General features: G+C 31.2%; 1 protein-coding gene across 2 annotated transcripts in view; it reads left to right on the forward strand.

Moving 5' to 3' along the window:
• Positions 1-371: 371 nt before the first annotated feature.
• Positions 372-12,229, forward strand: part of LOC126778423 (nephrin) — a 236,331-nt gene continuing 224,473 nt past the window's right edge. For both annotated transcript variants that reach the window (XM_050501931.1, XM_050501929.1), the window contains exon 1: positions 372-542. The gene's annotated coding sequence lies outside the window, so the exon portion shown is untranslated. The remainder of the gene's footprint in view (positions 543-12,229) is intronic.

The raw sequence follows: 12,229 nt of genomic DNA on the forward strand, positions 1-12,229 counted from the left end.
TATTATATAACATATGGAAAAAAAGCATGACTGGTGATAAAAAGCTAAAAAAAATAAAAACAATAAATAATATCCGTATTAATTCAACTCATACTATGTTACCATATCAACGAGTATCAAGATTCATTCATTCATCTCCACTCTAAAAAAATCATAAGCTTGTATAAGCGCGACGGAGCGTCATCGGTTACAATTAAAATACAATTCGAAAATCGAACGCAACAGAAGCCAAACACGTTACAACGCACGCAAGACGCTACGCGAATGAGATACGCAGGCTCCCCGGGCTTTACTGATCAACCCCCATCCCCCCGTGCCCCGCTACCCCACCCCACCCCTACACAGAGCACTCAGCTCCGAGCCGCCGTCGCGTTCGGACGTGTGACACGCCGCGCAGCCGACACCTGTGGCTCAACAATCAAAAGTATCAAACGCGCGTTCGATTCTTTTAGGATTACAGTGTTATAGTGAATTGTGTGTGAAAATTTATCAATGGAGGACTTGTGACCGGTTTTTCTGGACGACGCCGGTCCGCCGTGGGAGTAATGTTTTTTTTTTTTTATATATATCTTATCCGACATGTTTTTGAGTTCTTTAACCTGTTTTAATTAATTTGTGAACGTTATAAATATTAATTTTATATAAGCGTGAAATGTCGTTGGTATGCTGTCGTTAATATTTAAAATTTGATTGAAGTTTTAAAGATTTGGGCATGGCTATACAAATATTTGTATTATATAAAAAGCAGTATCAATTCTATATAATTATTATATGTAGTTTATTTATACATAGATACTATCAAATATTTATAATCTAAATATTAAAAGTAATTCATTACGGAATTATAAATTTATTTCTAAATAATATTTTAGAGAGAGATGGTATTATTTTTTGAAATTGGAATACATTCGTCATTTAAAAAATATCAATGTTTGTTTTGTTTAAAGTGGCACATATAAGGTGTATAAAGGCTTCTATGGTTAACTGAGTCGAGATGATAATAACATATATACCTAATTCTATATAAATAACTTCACAATCTTGCTAGAAACCAATTATTCAAATATACTACTTATTTTAAATGTAGATGAATTTGTTATTATACAAAAAGAAAATAATTAATAATAATAATATTTTTCACACACGGCCATCTGAACCCAAATTAAGCAGAGCTTGTACTATGGAAACCAGACAACTGATATACTACATATACTATTATTCATTTGTAAATACATACTTATATAGATAATTAAACCCAGACTCAGGACAAACAGACATGTTCATGCACACAAATGTCTATCCTGGGTGGGAATCGAACCTTCGGCCTGAAAGGCAAACATCCACCAACCACGCCAACCGGCTCAAATTAAAGATCTATTGGTATAATATAACATTTTATAATGTAGGTAGTTTTAAAATTAATAACTAAGTAAGCATGTAGGTATGTAACAAAAACGGGTATAAATAGCGATCGTTAATATTTTTGATAAACAAAATTGAATTATATATATTTAATTTATGTAATTATTATGGACTATTCGTATAAAAAGATTATGTTTTGTCTTAAAGGTTCTAGAATCTGATCAACATTGATGTCACTTATCTTGTAAATAACGTTTCAAAAGTGGTTGTAATCGAATTTCTTAATATATAATATTTTGATATGATTTTGCTAGAATTCAATAAGCAAAAATGTATGTATATTTGACAATTACGATCGCGTTTCGTCTTTTTGAATGTGATATCGTGAATTTCATATAACAAAAAAGAAAGAAAAAAAATCTAAGTTATATAAGTTAGTAATTCTGTATTCCTAGTATTACTTAAATAGTCTATAAATAGAGATTCGTCTTGGTTATCAACCCTTGTTTAGCAACACTGGCTCCCGTAACACAATACGACTTATTTATTGATGATAGAATCAATATTGACATATCTCTTGAAACATTCTAAGTTGAATAAAAATGGAGCCACACAAGTTGAGAAGTCAATATAAGTTATCATATTTAAATTAAGTATGTGTGGAAATTTTTAATTTTTACTTATGATGCGTATGTAAACGCTTTACCCCAATTGTGGGACAGTGCTTTCAAATTAGAAGTCTATGTCTTATATTTTAGGCATTAGTGTAGTGTAGCACTGTACGGGCGAATATATCATGGATTAGATTATCTGCTTTGTATAATAATATGATATCCTTGTCTGTACTTATATAATAATAAGAGGAAGTGTTTGTTTGTTTGTCATCGATAAGATCGGAAACAACTGAATCGATAATAATTTATAATCAAATTCGTGAGGGCAAAGTCGTGAGCAGAGCTAGTTTTAATATATTTTTTTTAATAAGTTTTCTTGGCTGCCTCGTTGGTCTAGTGGCTAGATATATGATCGCAGATCTCACAGTTCTGCGTACAAACACCAGGTCGGAAAAATAAAAAACTATTGGGTTTTCTGTCGAATTCTCAGTGGCAGCCCGGAGTCTGAAAGTCGGAAGTGAATATCCCGTGCCACGGAAAGCCGTTGGTCCTGCGTCTGAACTCTTTCCGATCGTGTTGTACTGTTGTTCCATTGGATTATGATAGTAAGGAAACGGAGAGTGCACCTGTGTTTGCGCACACACTTATGGACTATAAAATATCCTGAGCAGTTGGCTAATCTTTCTTTCTTTGGCGCCGTGACTGAAATTGGTCAGGAGGATAAAATCACTAATAAGTTAAGCTTTATATTTTTTTTTATTGAAAGAACAGCAGTGATTGAAGACATAGTAACGCCGGAATTGATGAAGCTTTACGTGGCAAGTCGAATTAGAGTTCCATAAGTAGCAGTAGTCTGTGGTTCCATAAACTGATATAAAATTTTTTAATCATCAACACGTGTAAAGAGTATTAGTTAAAAAGTTTTTATGCGAAATATATACTTAGTGACGTATGTTTATTGCATCGAGTTGGCCCAGTGGTTAGAAGTTAGAAGTTTAATAAAGTCAAAAGTCTTAGTGTGTTTAAATATGTCTGTGTGTGTGACTCTAGTATTTATCACTCTCATAACAAATTAAACGGATAACTGGTTACGAATTAAATATTAAAATGACGTAACGTCGTTAGAATATATATTTAAATATTGAATGAAGTCATCTATTAAATACATTTAATATATATTTTTTATAGTATATATAAGTACATTTAGGCTATTCGTCGCCGGAAGCTGAGGTATTCGAATGAATGGATGAGTTATAATTAGTTTTGAGTTGTCAATTTTTAAATGTCAAATGGAATTTAAGTTTTTTTTTTTTTTTAAATAGAATACAAAGTTTTATGGCCAGTTAACTTTACCGTAAAGTCTAATATGTTTTCCGTTTGTGGATGTTATGTATGGGTTTATTAAGTTTTATTAATTAAATCGCTAGATTAATTAACATGAAAGTGAATTGGATATAGCTTTGAACCGCAAAACAGCAGTACTTTGTATTGTCTTGTTCTGGTTTGAAGGGTGAGTAAGTCAGTGTAATTATAGACGCAAGGGACATAACATCTTAGTTCCCAAGTTTGGTGGCGCATTGGCGTTTTCTTACGATGCCAATGTCTATGGTCGTTGGTGACCACTTCCCATCGGGTGGCCCATATCGTTCGCCTACCTATACTATAAAAAAAAAAAACAAATTATAACTAAGTCAAATATACTTCTAACTTCTAACAAGCAAAACTAAACACGTAAAACTACTAGAAACTGCTACTAGTTCGAACGTAAGTAACGGTAACTTTATTATAAACGAATACAATAGGATGTATTGATATAAACTTACATTGAAATGTATTATGTTTTAATAACAAAAATAGATATTATTATTATATGAAAATATGTTTATATATTTGTCTTATGTAAATTATATGCTTACTAATGCTATAAACACGTAGTGACATTGTATGTATGTTACGCATTCGCGTCTCAACGATACATCTTCATGAAATTTTGCATTCATGTTGTTACAATGTTTACCTAACACCTCCCGGAAACTATTTCTTTATAAAAGATACTTATTGTCCTGGATTCATCGAGTACACTCATGTTAAAAGTAACATGTGACTGTCTCACAGCTGGGCAACCTCTTTTATTGAGTAAAAGGAAAGTTCTTTCATCACACTGTTCGAATGAAATTCTCTGAGAATACAAAATGAATTTACTAACGAATATTAAGTTCATGAAAAAAAGTGTCTTGTTCGTATTTGAACCCGCTATCCGAGCCATATTGACTATTGCTTTATAGCAAGTGTAATTATTAGTGTTTTCTAACATTCAAAACCTGATACAAGGGGCGTTTCATTATCACGCAATGTGTGCTGTCGAAAATAACATATCCCATTTCATGATTAATTTTATCGGTGGATTAATTAATAAAAGCAATGACATGCTACGAAAATAATTGTCATACCCACAAAGCTAATCAGTAATGTATGAGAAGATGCTAACGGTATATAAACGTTGTTCGCGGGTATGTAGCTAAACATTGATTTCTCTCTTTCTTTTATTATTGATTTGTCATTCGAAAGAAAAAGACAGCAAGTTAACAACACAAAAATTAATTAAAGTTTAAGTATATAAGAAAATATGACAGAATGTTAACACATTCTACCTAATATCTGAAATATTAAGAATAGAGGTTAGATATGTCGCAAATACATTAATATGTACTTATTAAAAAAAAAAACAAAAATTATATTTATATAAACACACACATATATACAGGATAATCTTTGATAGAACGGTGTTGCGTATAATAATATGCGTATGAAAAATCTTTGTATCGTTGTGTGTTTGTGGAGATGAGTGAGCCAAGGAATCAAAATTTTTACGATTGCCAATATACACTGTAACTTTGTATTTGTAAATAACCTGTAGTGACGTCTACCTTCTTCGGATATTTACCGACAAATGATATTAATAGTACTTGGTGATATGGCTTCGTGCAAGCCCATCTAGGTGTCATCTAATCATCAGATATTCAATCCTAACAGCAATACTTGTGTTCAGGTTTGAACTGATACCGGTTCATACTAGTTTAGAAGTCACCGCTGCACTATTCGTAAAGAAATGTTTAGAAAATCTTATTTATTTATAAAACAAATAGGTTATATAAGTTGGTGTTTATTAAAATATAACCAATATAGACAAAATTGTAATCTATACCCGAGTGAAGTGCACAACGGATGCTGGCATCCTGCAAGTTTGAACCGGTTTGAAGCGGTTTGTGTCTTGTCGTTTTTAATCTTGCAAACAAGTATACATCTCGGTTTCCCACGATATTATTACGGATTTAATGCGGTTTTTAATATGGTTTCTAGTTTTTATATTAGGTTATTTGACTGGTGAAAGCTTAACATCGGAAGTGACCATTGAATTTATGGTAATGTTCTTCCAATTAATATAAACATTAATTGTTTCTAATTTCGTTTCTAATGTGGAATAATAATTAAAACTTTTATTCCTCTTAATAATAATGTTTTGATGAAATATTATTGTTATATCACATGGGCAGTCAAATTAGCACCACGGTAGATGGTACTGTTAGAAATATTAGCCGTCCATCGTCCAAGATGTTATGTTCCTCGTGCCTGTTACACTCAATCACCCATTAAGAATACCACAATATTAAGTATTGCTATTTAACGGCAGAATATTTGTGATGAGTGATGGGTATCAACCCAAATGGGCTTGCACGAAACCCTACCACCAATTAAAACTTTCTAATAGTTGAAGTTTCGCTAAAAATGTGTTTCATTATCAATTTATTAAAATTATTCGTTTGAAAACCAACGATTTAAAACAATTATTAAAATTATTCGTTATTTTAAAGGAACACAATGTAAATATCTTATTCAAGAATCAATTTTTTTATTCAAATAGGCTTTTACGAATTTTTTTTAATCTTCATTTTATATTGTATAAGATACAAGCGGACCCGGCAGACGTCTTCCTGCCATACAGACATTTTTTCATTTGGTGATATTCCGACAGCAGCAGGGCTACCTATCAGCTATTGAAATATACACACAAAATTTCATCCAACTCGGTCCAGCCATTTAGGAGGACAAACACACGTACAGACGAATTATATATATATTAAGATATATGTTAAAACTAACCCATTTCTATAGTATTAACTATGACTTCCCTATACACAACAATATAAACTAGATTGCTAGGAAGTAAAATTATTGTTCCCCGAGTCATTGCGCCGGTTTATCGTAGGGGATAAATTCGTGACTTCACGTTACCGACGATAAAAAATTTAAATATTTGAAATTGATGTAAATATTAACACTATATACAAAATAATATGTGTATTTTAACTATAATTTATTTAAATTAAGCTGTATTAATATTTTGAACCGAGTTAGCGACTGTTTATTTTGATGAATAAAAAGCTATATAATAAAAAGGGATAGAATTATTACTTGGAGTGCCAATAGATGTGGGAATTAGACAAATATATTTAGCAGTTTCAAGTTTTCACCTCACCAATTATCAAAATGTTTACGTAGTTTCACTTCAGTAAGTAATTTGTTAACTTTTACAGCGACGAAGTCGGGACAGTAAAATATATTTATTTATATAAATAAAAATGAGTGCCAAATGTTGCGTTCAATTTTAGACATAACTAGACGTGGACAGAACAAATTATAAATTATTTCCTTTAAAAAAAACACACGCCACATGTCGTTGTAACGTCGCACGTGCGCATGCGTTGGTCCTAACCAGATGATAATAGTGTTACTCGATATTTTTTATTATTAAATATACCAAAACATATATATTTCCCAGTTTAACATTATTTAAAAAAATATGTACCAATAACATTTGTTAATATTATTTTAAATGGCAGTTATATAATTGGTAATAAAACAATAAACGGTAAAAAAGTGGTATATTTTGTGTCACTACAAAAAACTTATATATTTTTGACATGTATCAATTATTATTGACATCGAATATTAGGCTGTTTGGTGTTAAAACCTTTGCCATTTAAAAAAAAGTTTGACGTCACCGTGACTGCGAAGGCATTTGTTTAATGTCAACTAAAGGGTTTCGTTCTACTTGATGGCGCCAATAATTTCTCGCACATTTTATGTTCGAAATAAGCAAACTCCGTCGAGAACCATTTTTTTAACGCCTTTTAGATATCGTGTCCTTATGAAAAAAAAATTAAATTTCAATAGAAACGTTTTAACGTTTTTGAACACAAAATCTGTTTAATGTTATAGGCCAAATTGAAAATAAGAAATTGTTCTTTATTTAAATTCATAAATACATACTTTTTTCCGCCATATTTATTTATGACGTTATAATTGTAAGGTTTAATATTAATTTGAAATATTTATACAAATATAATGCAACACCTACATAGTTGCTTAAAATTGATTAATTTGATTGCTTTTCACGCCGAAGGTTGTGGGTTCGATTCCCACCAAGGACAGACATTTGTGTGCATGAACATGTCTGTTTGTCCTGAGTCTGGGTGTAATTATCTGTACAAGTATGTATTTACAAAAAAAAAGTAGTATATGTAGTATATCAGTTGTCTCGTTTTCATTGCACAAGCTTTGCCTAATTTGGGATATTGCGGCCCCATTATCCCAAATTATGTGAAGTAAAATTGTGTGAATAATATCCCAGGATATTATTATGAACACAAACACACTTATAGTGGTTTGTAGCAATTTGGGTATAAACAGATGATATTATATAAAGTTCTAGTTTAATTTTTATGTTAAAAATATTCTGAGTCAATAGGATAATTATTAGGTCGAATTGGGGTACAAAAATAATTTGCAAGTATAAGGTTGCACAATGAGGCTTAAATCGTATATAGACAGATAAACACTGTATCGGTTTTTATATACAAACAAAAGCTTGCAGACGTTATCTTGCCTATCTACATATAATTATAATAATGTCCTCCAGACCGATTTCGGCCACGGCGTTCAATCTCAAGAGAGATTAGCTGCCGATTTGAATGAAATTTCCTAAGAAGCTAGCTTACCGAAAAAAGAAAATTATCATTTTTAAGCTTAACACTTTCCCCAAACACGTGGGCGAAGCCACCAATGGAAACTTTATCTACATAATATAACGTTTTGTTATATTATGTAGATATTGCAAATAAAATTCAATACAATTAAAATAATTGTGCCAATACTGAATAAGAATTAAAATAATCTCCCCAACGCAGACTCCCGCGTTGCCCACACGTGTACCGTAAACTGTTTCCAAGTATCTTTACGCACAGATAAAATACGTAAACAAACTCCAAAGAGTATTTATTTAAAATCATATTTAAATGTTTCTTTGTTATATTGTTTGAAAATTTTGATACTTAATGGTACGTTGTGCAAAGCTGTTTTGGTGGGTAACATCGACTAAAATATTCTACCGTCAAACAGCAATATTGTTGTATTTCTGTTTGAAAGGTGAGAGAGAGTGTACAGGCAAAGGGATATAACATCTTAAGTAGATGATGTAAGTTATATTTAATATTACATACGGTCACAATGTCTATAGGCGGCAGTAACAACCACTAAGGCTTAGGTAATAGATCGAATGAAAATATCGTTAGCACTGGCTAAATGACAGATAAAAAATCACTCACACATATAAAAGAATACCGAATAGAATTTAAATATAGAATAGGATTTTTTTTACTCATAAAGTAACATTCTGTGAATGTCCCACTACTGGGCTAAAGGCCTCCCATTTTTTGAGTAGAAGCTTATTCCACTACGCTGCTCCAGTGCGGGTTAGTGGAATACACATGTAGCAGAATTTCAGTGAAATTAGACACATGATTTTTTCCTTCACCGTAAAGCACGAGATGAATTATAATCACAAATTAAGCACATGAAAATTTAGTGGTGCTTGCCCGGGTTTGAACCCACGATTATCGGTTAAGATTCACGCGTTCTTACCTACCGGGTCATCTCGGTCTTTTACTCATAAGGCTAACCTAATAGTCATTAGGTGCTAACACCAAGGTTTTTTTGAAAAATGAATCTCTAAGGTGATAAGTATTAAGGAGGATGAAAGTTTGTATGAAATCATTTTCGAAGAAAAAGTTTGGAAATTTGTGTTAAGCAATTCTGAATTATGTCACGAACAAATCCACGTTTAAAGCGTCTAGTCCTCTATACTCAATTCAAGCTATTACGAAAACTAATAGAAATCGATAAAAAATACAAAAAACCTCTTTCATCTTCGACATTAAAGGTTAACAATGTATAATTTTCTTGAAAAAAACAACACAGACCGGCCACCAAACGACATTGAAATAATAAAAAAAAAACACATTATTAAACAGAAACATTCGCTGACCATGTGTGACGTTTCTCACGATCCCATGTGGTATTTTATTGCGAAATGTGGTTTTATATTATGTAGTAAATACTTGTATGTTGTCTGGGGAGACACTCATTACTTCTTCTTCGTTCTTAAATATAACTAGCATTGTAATTACCAAACTTGTGTTTACCTCTACGCTATTCATTGGACTTGTTAAAATAATGAATCAAAATAATTTTATTATACTTCTTCATAACAGAAAAAATAGAAGAATTATTCGTTTTTAATATACTTCTCTAAGAATATTTAAAATCAAAATGTACTTTTTTTTATTACTAAAGAGCATTTTTGAATTGTCCTCTTACAATTTCAATTTAACCAGTGATTCTGAGTTTAGATTATACGTAGAAGAATCGGCAATACAGTCAATGAGCTTTTCCGACTATTAAATAAATAAACACACATTCAAAACATGCACGCACGAGTTAATGTAAATAACTTAAAACTAACTGTACAACCGATTACACGAGAACACACCATTCCCGAACACAATTATGAAAAGCGATAACAATATATAAGAAATATTTAAATAAAAACAAAAACAGAAACAAAAGATAGTAACTAATTATATTTTAAACAAATTAAATTATTATTTAACCTGGATGAAAATGAGGAATGATAAATCGCGCTCATTAAATTGATTAATTAATAAACGTCTTTAATATTACCATTTTACTGGTGGTAGAGCTTTGTGCAAGCTCGTTTGGGTAGGTACCACCAACTCATCAGATATTCTACCGCAAAACAGCAGTACTTGGTATTGTTGTGTTCCGGTTTGAAGGGTGAGTGAGCCAGTGTAATTACAGGCGCAAGGGACATATTAGTTCCCAAGGTTGGTGGCGCATTGATGATTTAAGCGATGGTTAATATTTCTTAAAATGCCAATGTCTATGGGCGTTGGTGACCACTTACCATCAGGTGGCCCATATACTCGTCCGCCATCCTATTCTATAAAAAAAAAAACATATAGTATATATTTGTTATAAATTTCTGTGTCTAAATATAAATTTGTATGTACAGATCGCCCTTATAATATAATAAACATAGCTAGTTCAGAAACCTCAAGAAACGGTTAATTAGTATTAAACGTGACAGAGACGAAATATTATAATTTTGTAATATCACCGTTGCTTTTCATATTCTAAACTCAATATAACTTTTGTAATAAATTAAATAAAACAGGAATGACACTAACCGCTTATTATAGTTTTATTAACACATAAAACTATATACTTGTGTTCTTAGTTTATCACAATATTGAGTTTCTAAACGTTAAATGTTGCCAGATAATATTATTTATTACATATAATTTATTTTTTAATAATTAAGCTGTAAATTTTATGCAATTTTCATGTTGCTTATCTTTTATATCGTTTTAAATCATAGTTGTATTTAATTTAAGTGTTTTTTTAAAGTTTTCAATTATATAAGATTGATATATAAAGTATATAAAATTACCAATTAATAAATTATATTCTTGTAAGAAAAAAAAGTAATATTAATACATAAGGCATATTACTCAACGCAATATTATATAAAAAGGCGTGGTGTATTTGTTGATTTTCATGTTGAATTACATAAAGTGTATTTAATTGACAAGCGTAGGAGAAACTGCTGAGCTTCTTACCGGTTCTTCTTGGTAGAATCTACACTGTGAATTATGTGTGTGTTTCTTCAAATTAAAATCTTGTTAAATTATAATTCAAAAATGCTGATTAATACTTGAAAAAAGTATATTTTGATTGTTATAATTGCTAGTGTGAAAATTCACGTTTATGTTATTAAAGAACGTAATAACAACAATAAATGATCAGACAACACTGTTCATTATTGCAAACGTGTAATTAATAAAATCCCGTGACCGTTGTCCAAGGCATCAAATAACTCGTTCGGTCCTTAATTACGTTCGAAAATTATCCAGATCTTCGAATTTCAAATTTTAATTACTATTGATCGTGACGTCATCCAGCTTTCACGGTTTCAATACTTGTTTTTTATGGTATAGTAGGCGGACGGGCATATGGACCACCTGATGGTAAGTGGTCACTAACGCTCATGGACATTGGCGTTGTAAGAAATGTGAACCATCGCTTACATCGCCAAGCGCCACCACTGGAACACAACAATACCAAGAACTGCTGTTTTGCGGTAGGATATCTGATAAGTCGTAATAAGAGCATTTGTTCGGTATTATGCAAATTATTTACTTTTTTTTTAATGCGTGTGGCAAGCAACGGCCTCCAATTCTTTTTAATATTGGTCAAATAGTTTTCGAGTTTAGACATTACAAGCAAACATACAAAAAAAATCTAATATTTTCTCATTATAATATTATTCCTAAAAACCAAGTAAATAACGTAAGATAATTTTTTCGTTTAAACAATAACATAATTAATATAACAATATGTCGAGATACTATGTATAGACATTTTTATAATATACAAAATTGAAATAAAACGAAAGAACAAAATACACATTACAAATTGAAAACATTTTAAGTTAAAACAAACACAAGTCGGCAGTGAATCTAACACATTCTACAAACACGGAAAAAAACCAACGAAATTTCACCACAAAGCCTTAAATAAACGCACAGACAGATGCAGAGACAAAATAATTGCCTCTCAAATGCTATTCCCACCTACACGCTTGTTTGGTGCAAGTTTTATAAATAACGCGTTTTTAAATATATTAAAAGCAACGCAAGCTAAGGCAGCTAAGCAAGCTAGACAGAAATTCTTAAACTAAAACATCAGAAGGTCAAATCTGACCAATAGGCATTGAGATTGATAATATTTCAGTCAATCATCGCATTCAGTTTTGCACCTTAATAGCAATACAA

The sequence above is a fragment of the Nymphalis io genome, chromosome 26, assembly GCF_905147045.1.
Source record: "Nymphalis io chromosome 26, ilAglIoxx1.1, whole genome shotgun sequence".
Lineage (NCBI taxonomy): Eukaryota > Metazoa > Arthropoda > Insecta > Lepidoptera > Nymphalidae > Nymphalis > Nymphalis io.